Source organism: Bidens hawaiensis, unplaced genomic scaffold (genome assembly GCF_021521415.1).
Source record: "Bidens hawaiensis isolate Kalapana, Puna unplaced genomic scaffold, B.hawaiensis_p1.1 tig00013505_1, whole genome shotgun sequence".
Taxonomy (NCBI): Eukaryota; Viridiplantae; Streptophyta; class Magnoliopsida; order Asterales; family Asteraceae; genus Bidens; species Bidens hawaiensis.
This window is the reverse complement of record NW_027492146.1, coordinates 403,442-428,119: the sequence shown is the minus strand read 5'-3', so window position 1 is coordinate 428,119 and position 24,678 is coordinate 403,442. Positions and strand designations below refer to the sequence as shown.

General features: G+C 43.9%; 1 pseudogene across 1 annotated transcript; it reads left to right on the top strand.

The window, feature by feature from the left end:
* The first annotated feature begins 11,846 nt into the window (after positions 1-11,846).
* Positions 11,847-24,405, top strand: LOC143544243 (receptor kinase-like protein Xa21; annotated as a pseudogene). Its single transcript, XR_013137216.1, has 3 exons — positions 11,847-13,219; positions 23,693-23,868; positions 23,942-24,405. The product of XR_013137216.1 is annotated as a receptor kinase-like protein Xa21 (transcript).
* Positions 24,406-24,678: the final 273 nt, after the last annotated feature.

Genomic DNA, 24,678 nt, shown 5'->3' with positions numbered 1-24,678 from the left:
TGGCCCAGAAGATCCTTCTTGGTTTGAATTCCCTGCAGAGTGCTAAGTATGTGAAGGGTTTTGCCTTGACACTGTACCCGCACTCGTCTTACGGTTACTTTACTTCCAAGGTATTCCTGGCGTCAATTCCCTGCGGGTGCTAAGTATGTGAAGGGTTTTGCCTTGACACTATACCCGCACCCGTCTTATGGTTACTTGGTTACCAAGGTAAGGGGTATTTTCCCGCTTACTTTTGAATCTTTTTTTGAATTTTTTTTTGAAATTCGAAGAGTTGGTGAAAGGATAAGAACAGTCCAAACCTCTGAAACGTCGTGCGACGGTTTCTTCTGACTGTGTCAGGACGTGCAGGAAGTTATGGTAACGTGACAGTACCTGGTCATTCCAGTCGCTTTTTCAGGCGCGTGGGCCCGTTTTTTCGGGCGCGTGGCCGCGAAATTAATGGTATGCGTCCTTTCAACAGCTGTTGCCAGCTTGCTTTTTGCCACGTGTCATAGTTTCATTGCACCTTCGATTTCTCTCTCCTCCGCATTAAATTCATCGCATTAATTGCGATTAGTATATAAAGGGGGAGAGGGTTCTTTGTAATTCACACTTTCGCTTTTCTCTTCATCTTTATAACGATTTCCGGTGAATACTCTACTTTTCAGTCGAGCCTTTTCTCGAAATCGTTTTCTTTCATCTGCAAGATGTCGTCTCGTGATCTCGAGTCTACAGCCGACGACAAGAGTACTGCTGGCGAGTGCCAGTGTGCTTTGCCTGTCGATCTGTACCAGTATGTGGTCAGGAAGTTCATGCTCGAGTCTCTCGAGCCTGAGTTTCCTGAACCCCATCAGACAGTGTACGATGCCCCTAGAGGCAAGATCGGGGTATATGCTGCATTCTTTGTTTATGGGAATCTTAGGTTCCCATTGACAAAGTTTGTTTACCGTGTCCTGGAGAGGCACGGTGTGCACCTGACCGAGGTGCACCCGATGGCGATTGCCAAGATTCGGCACTTCGAGTGGGTGTGCCAGATTCTGGGTATTGAGCCCTATGTTGACCGCCTGATGACCTTCTACACTTGGAGGTGCATCCAGGGGTGGTATACATTGATAACCCGGATTAAGGGTTTGAAAATCTGCGCAACCGAGCGCAGTCTTCGCTCGTGGAAGCGGGAGTTCTTCTACATCTCCGCTCGCGCCATCCCACTTGCCATGAAATTCAAGAACGGGCAAGCACTTCCCAGCCTCCAACTACGAGGAGGCGGAATGGTTTTCGAAGATATCCCGGGTCCAATCTCCGGTTTACCGGTTTGCGGAGTCCGGGATGGTGATGTTGGGGATGAGCCGGGTGTGGAAGGAGGCGGATGCGCAAAAGATCCCAATCGTCCTTGAATACGGTTCGAATTATGTTCCTTACGGTATGCTTTGTTTCTTTTTGTTGATTCTGAATTTCTTCTAACTTTTTTCCTGTTTATTTCAGAGGGGAACGACTTGCAGTCGCTCCTGAACCCGCGGGAGGCTGATGGTCCCGCTCGGAGGGTACTCGCGCTCTAGACGAGAACGAGTTGCCCATCCTAGAACAAACGGCGGATCGGTTCGTGGAGGTCTACCCGCTAGGCCACGAGATCCTGAGCGCCAGGCGGCCAGGTAAGGCGCTATTCAACCCTCGACCCCTCAATGTTGAAACCTCTGCTGGAATTCCTCTAATCGTATGTTCTGATGAGGAATCCGCAGATGGTACTCCGTTGGTGCGGAAGAAGAAGGCTGCCGGCGGGAAGGGAAAGGAGAAGGTGGCCTCCACTGCGGATCCAGTGCCTCGGTCTGATTCGGAGACCGAGAGCGAAGAGGTGGCGGGGAATCCCGGTGGTGATAAGACCACCGCTCCGGAGGCTGCGACTGTCACCTCCTGAGAGCCCAAGAAGACGACGGTGAGCGGCGCAAAGAGGCCGGCTCCATCGGGTTCGTCCCCGCCTCTCCGTACCTTTAGGCTCAAGAAAACCCGTAAGTGCAAATTTCCTTTATCTTTAACTTCATAGCTTAATATCATTAACACATATCTTCTTTACGCAGGCGTGGATGTTGACGCATTCCAGGGTGGAGCGCAGAGGAGTACCTCTCCGCCCATGACGGTAGGCTTGGTCAGCCTACCTGAGGCGACGACCCAGGCACCTGCGCCTGCATCCGCTGGTTCAGTTGCTCACTCCTTTGAGCCGACTGTTCCAGCTGTGATGACGTCACCGCCGGCTGTGAGTGCTATTTTTACAGCATCTTTCACCGAGCCGGCGGTTACTATTGCTGCGGATTCCGCAGCGGCGACCGCGGCGGCCGCTACCATGCCTCCTCTGTCATCGGCAACGACGGCCGAACCTTCAGGTATGCATGGGGCGTATCGCCAACCTCTGCCACCTTCCCATCTGCCTGACCTCTTGGATGGATTTCCCTTGGGTTCAGGTGATGGGTTCGGCGGCTATCGGCCTGTTATTGACCCTACAGGTGCGTAGGGTTCTTTTGGCTTATTTTATATTTTTCAATCATCTTTTCCTAACTGCTCTTTGTTTTTTGCAGTGTCGGATTCCAATGAAGTGTATGTTCCACGATGGAACATTCGCCGAGGAACAACCCTTCGCACACCTGTGGAGTGCGTGGAGTGGGCTAGTCACGCTGTTCCCAGTGGTGCGTTGGGGGAAGCCATGGCTAGCTACCAGGAGGGTAGGCTAAGCAATGAGCTTCGGGTTCTCCTGGCCCGGATGCAGCCGCGCGTCGAGCTGCTTTGTCGTGAAAACGACAAGTTAAAAGCAGCTCGCCTTCAGGAAGTAGCTCAGGCGCGGGCTGTCCGGGAGGAGAATAGGAAGCTTTCCGCCGCGGCGGCGGAGAAGGAGAAGGCGTTCAAGGCCCTTGAAGTTGAGGTTCAGGCCCGTCTCGAGGCTCGCTCCAAGGCTGCCCAAGCTGTTAATGAAAAGCTTCGGCTGGCTAAGGAGACTGCTAGGAACGCGACTGAAAGGGCCACCAAGGCTGAAACTGTTGCTGAGCCTCTACGCCTGGAGAATGAAGAGTTTAAAGCCAAATTAGAGGCTCTCCAGCAGGCTCATGATGCCTTGGCGATGGAGGACGCTAAGAAGCTTCAAGAAATCCTGGACCAGAGGGGGGGTGCTTGACCATATCGAGCGTAAGCTAAAGGGCGTCGAAGAGGCTGCTGCTAAAGATGTGTTGCTTGCCAACCTCAACAAGAGTGAAGCCGAACGCGCCCGTAACGAAGCTCAAGCTGCCCTCCAAGAAGCTCTGGTTGCCAAGGAATAGCTTCTTCGAGAAGCGTTGTCTCAGGTATGTTTAGCTTCATGTCTTCACGCTTTTCTTTGTAAATAGAAAAGGTTCTGATACTTGTATTTTTTCTTTGTAGGTTGTGCATCGGGTCTTCTCAGAGACGTCTTATGACGATGCTATGAGCGCAGCCCTCAACGCTTCTCATGAGGATGGGGAAAAGGCCGGCTTCCTGCTTGGTCTAGGGTTCGTTGAGAAAGGCATCCCGCCTTCCAACTTCCCTTTGTATGATGTGGATACTGAAGCTATTTACGACCAAGCAGTGAACCAGTATGCCGCCTTCCCGCATCCGGTGGTGGAGAAGGTGAACGAATCGCTGCTGCTGATGATGGGCTAGCTATTCTTAAAGCCTTCCTTGAACCACTACGCTCTACTGATGGAGCGGGTCCAAGTGGAAGTGGTCCTGAAGCTTGATTCTGAAGATCCCTTTCCACCATTAGCGTATATTTTTGCTTTTGTATAGCTATCTTTGTAATATTTGAATTTGATGAAATAAAGATTGTGTTTGTTCTTTGCCTTGTTTATTTTACGCATGTTTTGATCTAACTTAGCAATTTCTTTAGTACTTAGATAAGTTAACTTTTTAACGTGGTAAATTATAAGTTTGTTTCGCTTCCTCTTTCATGATTGTGCGGGTATGACCGTCACTTACACTTAGTAGGATGGCTTAACTTTACTTATATCTGACTTGCGTGGAAGTTTTCCTCATCTTTTCCTTTGAAATTTTCTAAGTGTTCAGAATAAGTTAACCTTTGAACGTGGTAGATGATAGGTTGAAGTTTTGCTTCCTTGTTCGTGATTGTGCGGGTAAGACCGTCACTTGCACTTACAAGGATGGCTAAACTTTACTTACATCTGACCTGCGTGTAGGTTTTCCTTAAAACTTGAGATTTTTAGCGTTGTGTTTATGCGGGTTTTGCCGCCTTCCACACGTAACGACTTACTTCTTCCCCCATTTATGCGGTGAATACCGGCACATCAGTGTGAGAAGTTCATAAGTATAAAGGTAAGGCTATCAACACATTGTGAAAGGAGAATCATTTCCATTAGAAGTGGCTCTAGGCCTTTTCTTTACAAGTTTGGAATTGATCTACATATAACATTTGCGTAATTGAGCTCCATTCCATGTTCTTGGGATGGGAGTGCCATCGAGCCTTTCGAGCCGGTATGCGCCCTTTCCCAGGACTTCTTTGATAATGTATGGCCCTTCCCAGACCGGGGCCAGCTTTCCCGGGCGTTCTTGGTTCGAAGCCTCGTTGTTACGCAGTATGTAATCTCCTACATTGAAGTTGCAGAGTTTTACCCGCGTGTTGTAGTACTTTTGCATTTGTCGCTTGTAGTTCTCTTCACGCACTGCGGCTAAGTCTCTGCGTTCCTCGGTTAGCATAAGGTCCAACCGTCTTTCCGCATCATTGTCTTCTGGCTGAATCAAGACCCTTGGTGAGGGTAAACCAATTTCGACCGGGACCATGGCTTCAGTGCCATAAGTGAGACTGAACGAGGTTTCTCCCGTACTGGCCTTCTTCAGCGTTCTGTTTGCCCAAAGGACGTGCGGAAGCTCGTCCACCCAGCCGGATCTGTGTTCCAAGAGTCTTTTCTTGATGCCTTCGACGATGCTCTTATTTGCTCTTTCCACCTCACCATTACCTTGCGGGTGTGCCACTGAGGTAAAGGTGTGGGTGATTTGAAGTTCTTTCAGCCACTGTTGTAGCTTCTTGTCAGCAAAGTTGGTGCCGTTATCGCTCACCAAATTCTGTGGATGTCCAAAACGACAAATAATAAATTCCCAAATAAATTTTTTGATATGTTTCGTGGTTGTTTGGGCTAAGGGTTTTGCTTCTATCCACTTGGTGAAGTAATCTATGGCTACCACTAGGAACTGAACATTTCCTGCTGCTGTAGGAAATGGGCCTGTCACATCGATGGCCCACTTCTGAAATGGCCATGAAGAGGTGACTGGAACAAGTTCATTCTTCGGGCGGTGCGTGTTGGGTGCGTAGAGCTGGCAAGACCTGCATTTTCTGATGTATGTCAGCGCATCCGTATGCATCCCCGGCCAAAAGTATCCCGCGTTGTTTAGCTTAGCTACAACAGCGCGGGGACCTGCGTGTACTCCACAGATGCCTTCGTGTACTTCCCTTAGGAGGTAGTCAGCATCTTGGTTGTCCACGCATCTCAAGAGTGGGCCAAGAAAGTTACGTCTGTAAAGGATGTCATCAATGAGTTGATAATTCAGCGCTTTACAGCGTAGTTTTCTTGCCTGTGCTTTTGACTCTGGTAGCGTGCCTGCCGCAAGGTATTTTATTATTGGTGTCATCCACGTTTCTGTGCCGGTTTGGATGACACAAATTTCCTTGTGCGGGACCGAAGGTGCCTCGAGGAGTTCAATGTGGATATCTTTTCCTAAGTGGGTGAAGGCTAATGATGCAAGCTTGCTTAACGCATCCGCAGATTTGTTTTCACTTCGCTTGACGTGTATGACTTTGCAGTCGTTGAAATCGCGCATAAGGGATTTTGCTTGTGCGAGGTACAGGGCCATTGTGTCGTTCACGGCCGTGTACGTCCCGTTGATTTGATTGGCTACTAACATGGAATCCACGTGGGCTTCCAAGTTTTTCACTCCCATCTTACGCGCAATTCTCAGCCCCGCCAAGAATGCCTCATACTCGGCTTCGTTATTCGTACTTGGAAAGTCCAGTCGAATAGCGTAAGTGTATTCTTGGCCTGCTGGGTTGGTTAGTTTCAGCTCTGCGCCAGAACCCTCGTTACTGGCTGCTCCATCAGTGTAGAGTCGCCAGACATCATTGATGTCTTGTGCTGGAGAGGGTTGAGCCTCTTCCTGGCACTCTTTTCCCGCGATGCAGGTACTTCTGCAATAAAGTCGGCCAGAACCTGGCCTTTTATGGCTGGTCTTGGCTTATACTTTATCGCGTATTCCCCCAACTCAATTGCCCATTTGGCTAGGCGTCCCGATAACTCGGGTTTGCCTAGAACGTTTGCAAGTTTGAAGTTGGAGAGAATGGTGATTGGGTGACCCTGGAAATATCGTCTTAACCTGCGTGAAGCGTGTATAAGTGCTAAGACTAATTTTTCGAGGGTAGAGTACCGGGTTTCTACGTCTGTTAGGATACGGCTGACATAATAGATTGGCATCTGGATGCCTTTTCGCTCTACTAGCAGGACTGCCCCGGTTGCTCTATCTGTTGCGGAAAGGTATAGGATTAACTCCTCTCCCGCTTTTGGTGCTGTGAGCGTTGGGAGTTCGATCAAGCGTGACCGAATCTCCTGAAAAGCTGCTTCCGCTTCTGGTGTCCAGCGGAAGTGCGTTTTCTTTAAACAGTTTCTCAACGTTGACACGAAGGGAAACGACTTATCTGCGTGGTTTGCCAAAAAGCGATTAAGTGCCACTAGTCGTCCATTCAGTGTCTGAGCCTGTTTGATGGTAGTAGGTGATTCCATTTTGATAATGGCTTCGACCTTTTCAGGGTTCGCTCTGAAGCCATCTTTAGTGACGATGACCCCCAAGAACTTCCCTTCTTCCATTCCAAAGGCACACTTGCTCGGGTTGAGCTTCATGTTTATCTTCCTGAGCGTGTTGAAAGTCTCTTCGATGTCTTTCAACATCGCTTCTGGGTCAGGGCTTTTGATGACCAAGTCATCCATGTAGACTTCCAAGTTCCTCCCAATTTGGGCATGAAACTGGTTGTCCATCAGGCGTTGGTATGTGGACCCGGCATTCTTAAGTCCGAATGGCATCATTTGGTAACAAAATGTGCCATCGGGCGTCCGAAAAGCGGTTTTGTCCTGATCATCAACGGCCATGTTTATTTGATGGTACCCCTTATACGCGTCCAGGAAGCATTTAAGGCGGAACGGTGCCAACGAATCCACCTTAAGATCAATTTCGGGTAACGGATAACAATCTTTGGGGCATGCTTTGTTCAAGTCATTGAAATCTATGCACATGCGCCATTGTTTGTTATTCTTCGGTACCATAACGAGATTTGCAACCCAAGTTTGATATCTACTAACGCGTACGATGCCTGCGTCAAGGAGTTCCTTGACTTGGGTTCTACACGCGTTAGTTTGTTCTGGCCCCATTACTCTGCGCTTTTGTACGATCGGCGTAACAGCCGGATCGCATTTGAGCTTATGCTCTGCCTTACTTCGGGGTACACTAGTCATGTCAGCTGGTGTCCACGCGAAGATGTCAGCGTTTTTTTGTAATAAGCGCTTGAGTAAGGTGCGTGTGGGATCAACAATTGTCGGGCCAATGGTGACGGCCTGGTCAGGGTACTTGCCGTTGAAGGCCCATCTTTCTGGTTCGGTGATGGTTGGTTTAGCCATCTTTGGTTTGGGTTTAGATGAGACAGATGCGATGCATACCTGGGGAATGCCGGTGATCATCGCTACACCCTCAGCTATTGGCCATCCCATCATGCCGTGGACTGAGGATACCACGGCGTTGAATCTTGCCATCCCGTCTCTCCCGAAGAGAATGTCGTATGTGTGGTGTGGCTTCCTCATCACGACAAAGTCCACATCTTCTGTGCGGGAGTGTTTCCCATCCGTAAGAGTGACGGGGAAAGATAGGATACCCAGGGGGGTGTTTGTGCTGCCATCAAACCCTTCCATCGAGGCGCAGATCGTTTCCAGGCGTTCCTTGTCTTCGTCATCTAGCTTGTCGAAGAACTGCCTGTACATCACCGTTGACGAGGCGCCGTTGTCAGCAAGAGTGCGAGAAGTGATGTAGTGCCCCAGCTGGCTTTTGATGACGATAGGGCCTTCTTTGCTGGGTCCTCCTGGCACTCGCGGGAAGCGCACCTCAGCTTCCTTCCACGCACATGGTTCTGTCGTTCGCCTTTTTCTTCCTTTGATCTTACCATGAACCATGTTGATGCTGATGTCAACGGGCTTTCGTCCGTTGCCTCGGTACCGGTTGTCGTTCCTTCCTCCCTTCTTGATTGATGCCACCAGGTGTGCCTGTCTTCCATCCTTGACGAATGCTTCAACGATATCCTTCAAGGATGTACACTCTTCCGTACTATGACCTTTTGTCCCGTGGAAGTCACAGGATTTACTCTGATCCGCATTAGGTCGCTGCCGGATCATTGGAGCTTTTGGCCACGGTAGCTTTTCAGTGGCAAATATCTCCGTGACGCTTTTGGTGAGTGGCGTCCACCGGTGCTTTTGGCTTGAAGGGTGTGTGTGATTTCTTCCGCCAACAAGAGGGTGAGAGCTGGATGAGGTGTCAAAGTTTACCCTTGACTGCCAGATACCTAGCTTCCTCTTTTTGTTCTGCCGGGCGATCCGAACATTGTTCTCTCTTGTCCTCTGCGTGTAGAGGTGTGTACTCTGGGGAAGATCCCTTCTTAGTTGCTTTTCCGTCTCGGCAAAGCGCTTTGCCGCCGTCATGATGGCATCCCATGTTGATGGCATGCCATCCTTACCCGTCAATGTGCGGATAAGCTCTGGGTATTCGGCGCCTTGGATGAAAGCGGCGCGAACAAGATCTTCACTTATGTTGCCGAGACTTAGCTTTTTGGAGTTGAAGCGGGTGATGAAGTCTAGTAAAGATTCATCCTCTTCTCTAACGCAGTTGAGGATCGTCCACTGTTCTTCAGTATATTTCCTCTGCTGGCTGAAGTGCTGGCTGAACTTATTCTGAAAGTCCGCCCAATCATAAATGTGGTGGACCGGCAAACGATCGAACCATGCCCTGGCCGCTCCAACCAGAGTCATCTGGAACATATAACACCACGTGGGTTCCTACCAGTTACTGACGGTTGCCCCCGCAATGAATCTGTTCAAGTGGTCGTCTGGGTCGGATAGACCATCATAAGTGCCAATGTTGGACATTTGTTTGGCACTTCTCGGGGCGATTGCTTTCGCAATGTCCCTTGCGAACTTTGACTTTCCTGCATTTGTAGCGGTTGGTCTAAAGGTTTTGGAGAAGTCACGCGGGTTTCTCTCCGCATTTGTTGGTTTAAAAGCTTCCCCAAAATTCCTTTTCGGTTGGAAGTCCGTTTCCTTACGCTTCCCTTTCGCCTTATGGCGAGGGTTTGCGTCGGTATCGGATTCTTCCCTCTCGTCGTCTGAGTACTCGCACTCACTGTTCATATTGAGATGTTGGCGAGTACTGCCGAATTCGTCAGCCTGTTGAACTGAACGCAAGCGTTCGTCCAATTCAGCTTGGAACTCTCTCTGACGTGCTTCGGCCCACGCCTTCACTTGATCTAGTGTTTGGCGAGGGACCCTCGTTCGTTTTTCCAACTGGGCATCAGTGAACCCCAGTGGAATATTTACTGCACTTGCCCCGGCTTGGGTAGTCGGGGTAGTGTTCGTAAGATTTGTATAACCGCCGGTGTTCCCCCCAGTTGCTGGGGTTGTGGTTACCGGGGTTTCTTGGTCGATTACTGGCCTTGGGACCGGAGTAACGTTAACCATTTCTTCAGAAATTTTGAAAAAACTAATTAGTTCTAGCTTTTATGCACGGATGGCGCCAATGAAGAAACACTAAGTGAACCCTGGGCAGATTATAGATAATCTGGGGGTTAAGTAATGTTTCCCACGAGGATGAGGTCTAGCAGAGAAGGTTGTTCTTCAGGGGACCTGCAAAACAGACACCGTAAGCTCGTCACTGAGAAGGGGGGGGGGGGTTCCTCCTTGTGACCACCCTCCGGCGTGAGAATCAGACTAGATTGCTCTGAATATAAGTGTATATTAAGAGATTGCTAGATAAGATTGAGATATCCGATGATGATCCTTACCATTCCAAGGTGTTGGAGTATTTATAGCCGAAGGTAGGTTTCCTAGAAGGTACAGCCGGCTGAATAGTATTCCTGTTCCACCAACAGTGGACTACGCACAGGCCATGCTGGTTGGTGGATAGGCTACGGCCAACAGTAAAGGTCGGTTGTATACTGTTCCTTTACTGCCGGCTACGCACTGTTCCACCAACTGTAGGCTGCGCACGTCCCATCGTAAGGGTTGGTGAGTAGGCAGCGGCTAATAGTGACAAACAATACTAGAGGGTGCTCCTCCTCGTATTGTTATCGGTGAGCTGTCACCCTGTGATTGGTTCATGGGCTGCTCTGGTCAAATTGTCTGTTCCGCCCATACCTTAGTAGGTATAGTACGAAAGACCTTCCAGAAGCATACGGACTGGCTCATTTAGGCGGGAGTATTCCCGCCTTGCTCATTCCTTCATGTGACTACTGAAGTAGCGAATGCCTTGTGCGTGTAGCCTTGCTGTTAGTGCGGGTAGCCTTCCCTGATGGCTTGTATCCGCAGCTGCGGGAACAGGCGGGGTACTTCACCATTGGGAGGCTTTCCCTGCGGGTACAGCTGGCGTACTGCGCGTAAGGTTCTCTGAGCATGGTGGGTCCTGCTGGAGCAATTGGTCATTGCGCAGACGTCCCTATTCAAGGTGAGTCTTGCGGGTCCAACTGGGCTCTGCTGGGACCTACCTCTTCAATTTCCTTATCAACTTTCTCTCTTAGCCATTTCCTCCTTTATGCACTCATTATATTTCTAAATCCCACCACCATCTCAGCTTCTTATGGCCGCAGAAATGAGACCGATCGTCACACTTTGCTCCAAATCAAGTTCATGATCGCTCAAGGAGCTCTAACCTCATGGAACAATTCCCTCCACTTTTGTGATTGGATTGGTGTTACATGTGGAAAGTGCCAAAGAAGAGTGACTCGTGTAGTATTGGCCTCACAAGGTTTGGAAGGCTCTTTATCTCCTCATGTAGGGAACCTTAGCTTCTTCTGTGAGCTTAATCTCGTTAACAACAGCTTTAAAGGAGCCATCCCTTATGAACTCGGTCGCCTTTCAAGGCTACAACTTCTTTTTTTGTACGGGAACAAATTCAATGGGATCATTCCGCCTAACATATCTGGTTGTTCTAATCTTGAAATTCTTGGTCTTTCCAATAATGAGCTAACCGGAAGTATTCCCAAGGAGATTAGTTTCTTCCCTAAACTTGCTATTCTTGCACTTGCGTATAATAACTTAACAGGTGTAATACCGCCTTCCTTGGGAAATATAACAACGATGAAAAAGTTTGGCGTTGTCGATAATCCATTGGGTGGGAGCATTCCGTATACCTTAGGTCATTGGAAAACAGTAGATGAAATTTGGTGTGGGAGTTGTAATTTATATGGAGACATCCCTCGTGTTCTTTATAACCTTTCAGTCTTAACTCATTTTAGCTTGGCTGATAATCAACTGACAGGCAGTCTCCCTCCTACCATAATGCTTCCATATCTTGTCCACCTTCAGTTATAGGTTAACCAACTAACCGGGCCTCTTCCACCATCCATTTCTAATTGTTCGAGGTTAGAAACTCTTGAAACGAGTTTCAACGAGCTTGGTGGGAAGCTGGAAATCAATTTCGAGAAACTAAGATATATTAATTATATAATTTTAGGTAATAACAACTTTGGAAGCAAAGAAACTGATGAGATGAAGTTTATTGGTAGTTTGAAAGATTGCACTAGATTAAAATGGTTAATTCTTCCTAATTGCAAGCTTCAAGGAATGCTCCCCACGTCAATAGGTAATCTTTCTAATCAACTCCAACGTATATCTTTATACGAAAATCAGTTACATGGAAACCTCCCTAGTTCAATAGGTAATCTCGAAAGTTTGACCAAGTTGTCGTTATATTCGAATCAATTCATTGGTAGCATCCCATCTACCATTGTAAACCTTCAAAAGGTAGTAGAACTTCAATTATATGGCAACCAACTTTCGGGGAAGATTCCATCGGGAACTTATCATCATTAACCACACTTGATTTATATTCAAACATGTTGGAAGGGATTATTCCATCAAGTTTGGGGAATTGTCATAAGTTAGTAAAGTTGTACCTTGATCACAATAAACTTGAAGGGAGTATTCCTACCAAACTTCTTCAACTTTCATCTTTATCTGTAGATTTGAATCTTTCTAAAAACAATCTGGTTGGTCCACTGCCAACAGAAGTTGGATACCTCAATATGTTGAGTGCACTAGATCTATCTGATAATAATTTATCCGGTAATATTCCTAGTAGCATTGGTGGTTGTGTTAGTCTTTCATGGTTGTATCTCAAAGCTAACTTATTCAACGGTAGGATACCACCATCATTAAGGTCCTTAAAAGGATTAGTGGAACTCGATATTTCTCAAAATAATTTATCTGGCCAAATTCCTCAATTCTTAGAAGGGTTTTCGTCATTGGAATACTTGAACCTCTCATATAATGATTTTGAAGGTGAAATGCCAACTTTAGGAGTGTTTGCCAATGCAAGTGCATACTCTATTTTGGGTAATAGTAGACTTTGTGGTGGCATTGTCGAGCTTGGGTTACCCAAATGTGAAGAGAAAAAGAATCATAAGAAGAAGTTTCCTATGTTTGTAGTAGTCATTTTAATTTCAGTCACATTTTTCACCATAGCATGTTTAGTGTATGTTTGGCTTAAGAAGAAAAGCAGGAGTAAACCATCTCAATCATCAACAAGAGATCGATTCTTGAAAGTTTCATATGATCAACTTCTCAAGGCTACCAATGGCTTTTCCGAAGCCAATTTGATTGGTAAAGGTGGGTTTGGTTCTGTTTTTAAAGGTATTCTTGATGAATATGATAATATTATTGTTGCGGTTAAAGTTATACATCTTCAATATCGAGGAGCTCAAAGTAGCTTTATGAGGGAGTGTGAAGCTTGGCGAAGCATTCGCCACCGGAAACTGTTGAGGATAATAACTTCATGCTCAAGCATTGACTTTCAAGGAAATGATTTCAAAGCTTTGGTATACAAGTTTATGCCTAATGGGAGTCTACAAAATTGGTTGCATTCAGGTGAAGGCACATCCCTCAACCTTCTCCAAAGAATAAATATTCTCATGGATGTAGCATTTGCACTTGATTATATTCACAATCTGTCACACCCTGCCATGGGGGTCTGGGAGTTTCATGGACAAATTGGTATCAAATGGAAGCAGTGGAATATTATTGATTAAAATAAGTTACAAGGTTTACACTATGTATTTAAGACAAGGTGTAACTACACAACTATCTTATTTCTGACACTGCTGCAATCCTGTGTTAGGTTTTACTAATCTTCTTGGCATCTAATCTTCATTGTTCTTGTTCGGCATACGCCTCTATCTTTAGGAATTCTCATTACATCGCTAATCCAAATTGCTATCCACATAGTACCTGAATACATGCTAAAAAGCGTCAACTAAAAAGTTGGTGAGTTCGTGAGTTTAGCTCACATACACATAAAAGAGTTAATTTATAACAGTGCGCAAGTTTGCGTGTATGTATGTATAAAGCATGGTGCACATCAATCAAGTCCACAATTAATCCTGCATTCAATCATAAGCCTCCCCTCGACCTACAACCAAACGGCACCCGTCCCCGATTATTACTCTGCCAAGAAATAATCCAAACGTTAGGTCATATGCCGCAACGGTCCGCAGACCTCAGTGTGGTTTACCCGACATAGGGTCACTGTGCGTGGGGTCTCCCAAATAGTACTACCCATACAAGCCATAGGCTCACTCCCTGAGTTAATGATTGTGTAATTTAAAGTGGGACAAAAAAAAACATGGCAGAAACAGTTCTTGATAAACATCACACCATAAGTAAATCACAGCATGTATTCAGTCCAAAAAGTTTAAGTAAAAGGGGCAGCACGAAACTCACCTCAGTCCGTATGCAATATGTGTAAACGAGAGACAATCTATGAGCTTGCAACTACGCTAGGAACCACCAAGTACGCCTATTATATATATCAATCAACAATAAGTTATTGGACAACAATGTAAAATTCGTTATGGGTATCGTGTACTAGCTAATTCTAGTTGCCGACCAATAAAGTTCCCCTTTATGGAAATTTTACACTTAAACAATTTTACAATATTGGTGTTGTTGTATAAGTATTATAGTTCAACTCTTAAGAGTTTTAGTTACCTCGGTTTACTTGTCAGGTTTCAGTAAAGTTTCCATTTTTGGAAAGTTCGGGCTTTCGGTTAGGTATCGGGCCATTGTATGAACATAGAAGTTATATATATATATATATATATATATATATATATCAAAATTTTAATGATTCTTGTTTAAAACAACAATGTCTTGTGTTTACAAAAGTTGGCAATACCGGTTATCATCGGTGTTGTCGGTTTTTAACGAAACGTCTTGAAAGAATAGTTTAAATAAACGAATACTTTTGTAACTGAAATTTATCATTTTCTAGAATTACGTATATCATAAAAATGAGTTATTGCAGGTCCAATATTTCAAAAATTTGGGGTTGTACAGTTTTTAGTCCTCGTACCTTTGTTTTAACGTTTATTTTGGCAAAACCCAAGTTTAAGACTTAGATATTTTTGTAAAATAAGTAAACACTCAAATCATGATTTTATTGGCTTATAGTTGCTGTTAAAAAATAGAAACTTCATAACTTTATATTTTTCAAAATGCTTGTTCGGTTTACGTCGGTTTAACCGTAACTTACGTTTAAACGACCATTCTTGACAAAAGTGGTGGTGCATCTATCAAAAATGTTTTATACTGGTGTAATAAGGTACTTTAAATATAAATTTATGGAAAAATATACACTTTATATTTTTGAACCATTTTGGTCTTAAGAAGCCGGCCCGCTCGGTTCTAAACGAAACAACGCTCTAAAGCTTGTAAACGGGCCATTTTGTAAATCCTCCTACCCTAAGACATTTTATAACTTATAATGAGACATTTTAGCTCGTAAGTTTCTGTTTTAAAACTTATTTTTTTATACTTTCAGAATTTAAGAAATCTCGTTTCCGACAATGCCCTTTCGTCATGTTTTTAACAAAAACTTACTTTTGGTCATCAAATATGTTAGGGCCTGTTAGAATAAATAAAAATAGATTGTTTTTGGCATATCATGCGTTTCGAAAAGTGTTCGTTGCTGCAGTTTCGCAAACGTGCCCGGTTTTGGCCCGTTTGGGGTCTAGTTCGATTTTTTTAAAAGCGATGATTCATGCAAAATGGTTACGGGTCAGACCATATCAATAAAATATTATGTTTAGGGCTGCAAAAAGATATAATATTATTACTTGGGTTGCACGGCTTGTTTCTTATCAAACGAGTCACCAAAAATGTCGGTTTGGATGGTTTTTAACACACGGTTTATAGGCATCTTTCAGGGCTGTTCTACACCAAGTTCAGGTTTTAAAATAAACATGTTTAACTTAAAATTTTCTGTTTTAAAATCAATATTTTCTGTTTCGTAGTTTAAGTTATTACCCGTCATATTTTTATTCCAAAAATGGTCGTAGCCACGTTTATTGATTAAAGTTGGTTCCTCACCACAAAACGGTTCTGGGCCAGTTATAATTCATTGAAAATGACTTATTAAAAGTTTCATATTGATATTAGGGTGCTCGGAACCTTAATAGTGGCTTTGGTTCGGTTTGGGCCCTTTAGCACCCTTAGTTTGGTTTAACCGGTTCTTTTAGTGATCAACGACCTTGCCAATCACCTTTTTGAATCATTTTATTGATGGGACTACTGCTGGAAATATTTAGACTTATAAACAGAATATGTATGAACCAGTTTTAAAGATTAACGGCCCGTTAAGGACATATTCAGTTTTTTTTTTTAAAAATGATAAATCAAATAAAATAGTTTTGGATAAGGTTATATATCTTCAAAATAGTATATTTAGGCTAAAAAAAATGTCATAATATGATTTAGGCTGCAGGTATCATTTCTTAGTTAAGTGAGTTCAAAGCATGGGTTTAAAAGGTGTTTAACTGTCGGTTTTATACATTCGGGCTGGTATTTTCCAGGTTTAAGGAATTAAATAAAGTGTCTAACTTCTGTAAATCATGCTAACGGTTCATAAGTTAATATGGTCACTTATTTATTAGGTTTTCTAACTAGTTTGTCCTTAAACGAGTTACCGAATGGCCACGGTTTTGAGGCTGCATATAATGCAATTTTAAAAGTTCCAAATCAGTAACATTTCTACATGTTCTGGTTTAGTTTTAAGGCCTGTTAGTTGGGTTTTAAAAATCGAGTTTTCGGTTTAATAGTTAAAGGTTTCGACCTCCTGGTTATATTATACCCGAGTTTAACATGTGTCTTGGCAGCCATGATGACTCCCGTTTGCTACACAGATTATACCACAGTTTCCAACCAATTTTAGAGTTTTAAAGCAGGCAATGCTTAGTTTTTATCCAGGTGTGTTTGGATTAAAGCTGAGTTTTTCCGGTTAGCATTTTATACACAAAAGTCAGTTTTTACATGGATAAAAATTAATGTTTTTGCATAGTTTGTGGCTGGTTACTCTATCTGCACATGACAAAATTTCTTCATGGATTAGATCAATACAAGTGAAGAGGTAGGTCCCAGCAGAGCCCAGTTGGACCCGCAAGACTCACCTTGAAGAGGGACGTCTGCGTAAAGACCAACTGGTTCCGCAGGACCCACCATGCTCAGAGAGATGAAGACCTTACGCGCAGTACGCAAGCTGTTCCCGCAGGAAAAGCCTCCCAATGGTGAAGTACCCCGCCTGTTCCCGCAGCTGCGGATACAAGCCATCAGGGAAGGTTACCCGCACTAATAGCAAGGCTACACGCACAAGGCACTAACTCTCAATAATTCAGTAATGTCACCTGAAGAAGGAATGAGCAAGGCGGGAATACTCCCGCCCAAATGAGCCAGTCCGTACGCTTCTGGAGGATCTTTTGTACTATACCTGCCAAGGTATGGACAAAATAGACAAGATCTGACCAAAGCAGCCCATGAACCAATCACAGGGTGACAGCTCACTGAGAACAGTACGACGAGCAGCACGCTCTAGTACTTAATGTCACTATCAGCCGCTGCCTACTCACCAACCCTCATCGTGGCACGTACATAGCCTGCAGTTGGTGGAAAAGGAATAGTACACAGCCGGCCATGTCACTATCAGCCGCTGCCTACCCACCAACCACCAGCATGGCACGTGCGTAGCCCACAGTTGGTAGAAAAGGAATATTATACAGCTGGCTGTACCTGCTTGGAAACCTACCTTCGGCTATAAATACTCCAACACCTTGGAACGGTATCATTATCTTATCATATACTATCTTATACCATCACATATCCTATCTGCTCTAGCTATTTCTCTTAATATACACTTGTATTCAGAGCAATCTAGTCTGATACTCACGCCGGAGGGTGGTCACAAGGAGGTACCCCCCCTTCTCAGTGACGAGCTCACGGTGTCTGTTTTGCAGGTCATCAGAAGAATAACCATCTTTGCCGGACCTAACCCTCGTGGGAAACATCTACTTGACCCTAAGATTATCCGTAATCTGCCGGGGTAACTTAGTGTTTCTTCATTGGCGCCATCCGTGCATAAAAGCTAGAACTAATTTTCTCAGTTTCTTCAAAACCTCTGGAAAGATGGTTAAGGTTACTCAGGTGCCAAGGCCAACGAGTGACCAAGAAACTCCGGTAACCACAACCCCAGCTACTGGGGGAACACCGGCGAGTACACAATTTTTACGAACACTACCCCGGTTACCCAAGCCGGGGCAAGTGCAGTAAATAATCCTCCCCTGGGATTCACCGATACCCAGTTGGAGAGACAACAGACGAGGCTCCCCCGCCAAACACTTGATCAAGTTAAAGCGTGGGCGGAAGCACGTCAGAAGGTATTCCAAGCTGAGTTGGATGAACGCTTACGTTCACTCCAACAGGCTGACGAATTCGGAAGCACTCGACAACAGCTCAACATGAGTAATGAGTGCAACTATGATAAAGATTGGGAAGAATCTGACAGTGACGCAAACCCGCGCCATAGGGCGAAAGGGAAGCGTAAACAAGCAGATTTCCACAGAAGAAATTTTGGAGAAACCTTTAAACCAAAAAATGCGGGTGGAAACCCACGTGACTTCTCTAAAACTTTCAGACCAACTGTTGCAAATGCGGGAACGTCCAAATTTGCAAGGGACATTGCGGAAGCAATTGCCCCGAAAAGTGCCAAACAAATGTCCAACATAGGCACATATGATGGTATATCTGACCCAGACGATCATTTGAACAGATTCATAGCGGGGGCAACCGTCAGCAATTGGACGGAACCCACGTGGTGTTACATGTTCCAAATGACGCTTGTTGGGGCAGCCAGAGCGTGGTACGACCGTCTACCGGTCCACCACATCTACGATTGGGCAGACTTCCAGCAAAAGTTCAGCCAACACTTCAGTAAACAAAGAAAGTATACCGAAGAGCAATGGACGATCCTCAACTGCATCCGAGAGGAAGATGAGTCTTTACTAGACTTCATCACGCGCTTCAATTCAAAGAAGCTAAGTCTGGGCACTATTAGTGAAGATCTTGTCCGCGCTGCGTTCATCCAGGGCGCGGAAGACCCAGAGCTCATCCGCACCTTAACGGGTAAAGATGGCATGCCATCCACGTGGGATGCCATCATGACAGCAGCTAAACGCTTCGCGGAAATGGAAAAGCAACTGGGTAGAGATCTTCCCCAGAGCACAAACCTCTACACTCAAAAAACAAGAGAAAATAACGTCCTTACCGCCCGACAAAACAAAAAGAGGAAGCTTGGTATTTGGAAGTCAAGGGTAAACTTTGACACCTCATCCGGCTCGCACCCTCGGTTAGGCGGAAAGGATAACATGCAGTCGTCGAACCGGAACTCCAGATGGACGCCACTCACCAAAAGCGTCACCGAGATATTTGCCACCGAGAGGCTCCCATGGCCAGAGGCTCCAATAATCCGACAGCGTCCAAACGCTGATCAAAGCAAATCCTGTGACTTCCACAGGACAAAAGGCCACACCACGGAGGAATGCGTAGCCTTGAAGGACGTCGTCGAAGCATTCGTCAGAAATGGGAAACTCACTCATCTCGTGGCGTAATGGACGCTAAGCAGGCTAATGCGTGTAGAACCCCAGTTGGGGAAAACACGGATGAAACTGCAGCTTCAATGTTGGAGACTACATACTGCGTAAACAACGAGATTCCGAACCAGGTGCATATCGGCTCGAAAGGCTCGATGACACCCCCATCCCAAGAACATGGAAGGGAGCTCAATTACACAGGCTGCATGTAGATCAATTCCAAACTTGTAAAGAAAAGGCCTAGAGCCACTTCTAATGGAAATGATTCTCCAAATCACATTGACGCTGATGGTCTTACATTTATACTTATGAACTTTCCAGACTGATATGCCGGTATTCACCGCATAAATATGGAAAGAAGTAAGTCGTTGCGTGTGGAAGGCGGCAAAACCCGCATAAACACAAAAAACGGTAAAAATTTCTAAGGAAAAGATGAGGAAAACCTTCACGCAGGTCAGTTATAGGTGAAGTTTGGTCATCCCACTAAATGAAAGTGACGGTCCTACCCGCACAATCATGATAGAGGAAACTGAACATTAACCTATTGACAACCACGCGTCGAAAGGTTAACTTATTCAAAACACTTAGAAAATTTCTAAAAAAATGAGGAAAACCTTCACGCAGGTCAGTTATAGGTGAAGTTTGGTCATCCCACTAAATGAAAGTGACGGTCCTACCCGCACAATCATGATAGAGGAAACTGAACACTAACCTATTAACAACCACGCGTCGAAAGGTTAACTTATTCAAAACACTTGGAAAATTGCTAAGTTAAACTAAAGTATGCATGAGCGAATTATATATTGTTTATGAGGCAAAACAAGTGCCAAATTAAACTATAATATGCATGGGCAAGTCATATAACGTTTATAAAGCAAGTCAAAAAGATTCAAAGATTCAAAAATAAGAGGGACTATACCCCCTTACCTTGGTAACCAAGAAACCGTAAGACAAGTGCGGGTACAGTGTCAAGGCGAAACCCTTCGCATACTTAGCACCTGCAGGGAATTGAAGCCAAGAATACCTTGGAAGTCAAGTAACTATAAGACGAGTGCGGGTACAGTGTCAAGGCGAAACCCTTCACATACTTAGCACTTGCAGGGAATTAAAACCAAGAAGGATCTTCTGGGCCATGCTTGTGGAAAGGGAAATAACATCCCCGCATAGCGGGAACGTTGAGAACTAGATTGTTTGAAGCTCCAAGATGGAATTGGTTGTTTAACATAATTGATCACTATGTCTAAAACTACCAAAACCTCGTGGAGAATCTACACAAGTGAAACTCAACGCTCCTGACTTGCGAGGAAGTTACACACCTACCCGCATCATACCCAAAGATCAAGCAGAAAAGTCGGGAATTTCTGCACGTGACATTAGGGAAACCGCGGGAAGAATCCCCACGGAAAACCTTAAAACTAAAAACCCTTTTCAAAACCCCTTGCTTAAGTCCAAAAGTTCACCTCACTTATTAACAATTCATGAGAAGAACATTGGACTGGGGGGACTTGAAGAGGTAGGTCCCAGCAGAGCCCAGTTGGACCCGCAAGACTCACCTTGAAGAGGGACGTCTGCGCAAAGACCAACTGGTTCCGCAGGACCCACCATGCTCAGAGAGATGAAGACCTTACGCGCAGTACGCAAGCTGTTCCCGCAGGAAAAGCCTCCCAATGGTGAAGTACCCCGCCTGTTCCCGCAGCTGCGGATACAAGCCATCAGGGAAGGCTACCCGCACTAATAGCAAGGCTACACGCACAAGGCACTAACTCTCAATAATTCAGTAATGTCACCTGAAGAAGGAATGAGCAAGGCGGGAATACTCCCGCCCAAATGAGTCAGTCTGTACGCTTCTGGAGGATCTTTTGTACTATACCTGCCAAGGTATGGACAAAATAGACAAGATCTGACCAAAGCAGCCCATGAACCAATCACAGGGTGACAGCTCACTGAGAACAGTACGACGAGCAGCACGCTCTAGTACTTAATGTCACTATCAGCCGCTGCCTACTCACCAACCCTCATCGTGGCACGTACATAGCCTGCAGTTGGTGGAAAAGGAATAGTACACAGCCGGCCATGTCACAACAGTACGACGAGCAGCACGCTCTAGTACTTAATGTCACTATCAGCCGCTGCCTACTCACCAACACAGCTGGCGCTGCCTACCCACCAACCACCAGCATGGCACGTGCGTAGCCCACAGTTGGTAGAAAAGGAATATTATACAGCTGGTTGTACCTGCTTGGAAACCTACCTTCGGCTATAAATACTCCAACACCTTGGAACGGTATCATTATCTTATCATATACTATCTTATACCATCACATATCTTATCTGCTCTAGCTATTTCTCTTAATATACACTTGTATTCAGAGCAATCTAGTCTGATTCTCACGCCGGAGGGTGGTCACAAGGAGGTACCCCCCCTTCTCAGTGACGAGCTCACGGTGTCTGTTTTGCAGGTCATCAGAAGAATAACCATCTTTGCCGGACCTAACCCTCGTGGGAAACATCTACTTGACCCTAAGATTATCCGTAATCTGCTGGGGTCACTTAGTGTTTCTTCAACAAGGGTTTCGAAAAGTTGAAATAAACGAAGAAATTGAAGAACATGATTGACAGATATCTCGAATGATTTAAGCATCTGGCTGGTTTCTTTTGCTTTATGAATTTAATCACTTCTTTCTGTTCTTAGTTGCTGGTTAGGTTCTTTAAGCAGGAACAAAAGAGCAGAGAGTTGATGTTTGAAGATGAGATTAAAATATATTAACTGAGATGAAGGAGAAGACTTCTTGTAGCAAAGAATCAAATTTTTGCATGAAGCTGGATTGGGGATGGAGGCTGACATCGATGTTGATTGGAACAGGTGGTGACGAGTGTTGATTGGGGCAGACAATAGATTGCAGGAGGCCAGGGATTGGGGTTTGTGATTTGAAGATCTCATAATATCTTTTAGGGAAAATCCCATAAAAAACCAATATACTTTTTGTTTTTTCTCATAAAAGTCCCTTAACATTTTATTGAACATTAAAGTCCCTCTACATGTCAAATTTGAACAAAAAAATAACATAACTTATAAAAACATATATTTTTACTTATGTGGCAAAATTTGACATGTAAGGGGTGCCCATGGTCCAATTTTGATGGGAAGTCCTGAGCCAAACCGTTATTAACAGCTTTTGATTATCGAAAACCAAAACCGAACTGTTACAATTTAAAACCGAACCGTTACTAATGGTTTGATTTCACTGTATTTCTCCCAACTAACTGGATTAATGGTTGTAAATCTATAAATTCTTTTAATTCTTTTGCTATGATATTAAGAAAAAATGGTATACTGTGACATGCTTGCAAATCTATTAATGTTTCTCATCGATGCTTCGTGCTGTTATAAAAATGGGTTTATTAATTTGTATCCCATTTGCCATATTCACTTAGATCTCATCTGCTATGGATCATGAAGGTTAAATAAATACAACTAACATCCACAAACTAATATTCAATGATGGTTATTAATTAAAATTAGTTGGTAGTGTATGCGAAAAGAGTGAATCATATGCAGAAGGATAAACCAATTTTGTACTTTTGGTTTGAACGGTTTCATGTTTTAAATCGAACGATGAACAAGAGTGACATAAGCAAATTTTGTTTATATTTTTTGTTTTGTACTTTTTGTGATGTGGTTATTGTTATGTTTATTTTGTTTTTTTAATCAAGTCTGGTTATAGTTATAGCAAATTATAAGACAAAAAAATTCTCAGTTTAAGCAAAATATTATTGGTTTTGCTATAACAATATAAGCCAAAACTTTTAATTAACATCATATATATTACATGTATGCGACACGACCTAAGCAAAAAAAAATATATGTTTTTAGAAGTTATGCCACTTTTTAATTAAAATTTAACATGTGGAAGGACTTTAACGTGCAAAAAATTGTTGAAGGACTTTTGTGAGAAAAAACAAAAAGTGTGTTGATTTTTTGTGATATTTGCCCTATCTTTTATTATCTATAATATGTTATTGTTTTATTCTTATAAATTTCAAATAATAAAACTAGAAGAGTGCAGGTTTTTATGTATAAACATGAAGTTATGTATTTTAAATTAATACATAGTATGTTGTAAATCTTGTTAGTCGGTTCTCGTTTCCTTTGGTTTGGTGACCGGACAGTAATATGAGAGATCGTTTGATGTTTGGATTATATATTTTAGTTACCCAGTAAAGTTAAATAACTACTGAATGGTCTGTTTAATTTTGAGGTTATTGGGTTCATGTTTGTTTGGGTTAAGCGAGTCTCTGTTTCATTCGATTAATTTGGGCCGAGCACACGTTATAAAACATGGTATTATTATTCGGCTTATCCCTATCTCCATCGGTTTCTACATAGTCATCGGCCGAGCCACGAGTCACTTCGACTATTCGACCAACATTATACTCACTATCTGACGATAAGATTTCTTATAAAGAAAAAAAAATCTAGCCCTATTTTCAGGGTTGTTACACAATCAATGCGTACCGATTGTTGTTCATGGAGACTTGAAGCCAAGCAACATTCTACTCGATAATGATATGGTAGATCATGTTGGAGATTTTGGTTATAACTCGTTTACTTGGAACTTCACACCTAGACAGCTCAACGGGGATTAGAGGAACAATCGGCTATGTTGCTCCAGGTAAATAAGACTTTCATATGTACTTACTCATAGTATTACCTTTATTTCTAAAGTACTTGCTTATAAATTGCAGAGTACGGTCTCGGAAATGAGATGTCAAGTAGAGGAGATGTCTACAGTTTTGGAATTTTATTACTAGAGGTTATGACAGGTAAAGAGCCGACTGACGACATTTTTAGGGAGAGCCTTAGCATTCAGAAATTTGCTGCCATGGCCTTGTCAGACCATGTAACAGATGCTATAGATGTTAATATTCTGAATGTTTATCAAGTGAATGAAACTTTTATGCTAAATAGGGAAGAAAATGCAAACAAAGTTGAGGAATGCTTGGCTTTAATATTGAAGATTGGACTATCATGCACTCTTGATTCTCCATCAGAAAGGATGGATATGAAAAGGGTTGTACAAGAATTGCAACCAATTTTGGACACGCTTCAAAATGTTAGGGGTAAGGTTTTTATGGTTCATGACATTATCTTGATTAAAGTAGATATGAACGTTCTTTCAGGTCTAACACCAAGGTTCATAAGGATTTAAAGTCATCTAAGGGATGGTGTATCATGTGACTCTTCTTTATTACTCTGAACATGCATGTTTGTTAAGTTTGTTTGATTTCGTATTAAATGAAGTGTATGATTTTTGTGTCGTAATACTTTCCTTCTTGTGTTAAAAGAATATATATGACCGTGGGAGATGGGGTCGTATAAAAATATAATCAAACTATTTAACGTCATTACAAATGCATAAGTAAGCTTTACCAAAATTAGGTGGATCGCTGGCAGATGATCGCGAGTGGGGACAGAAATCGGG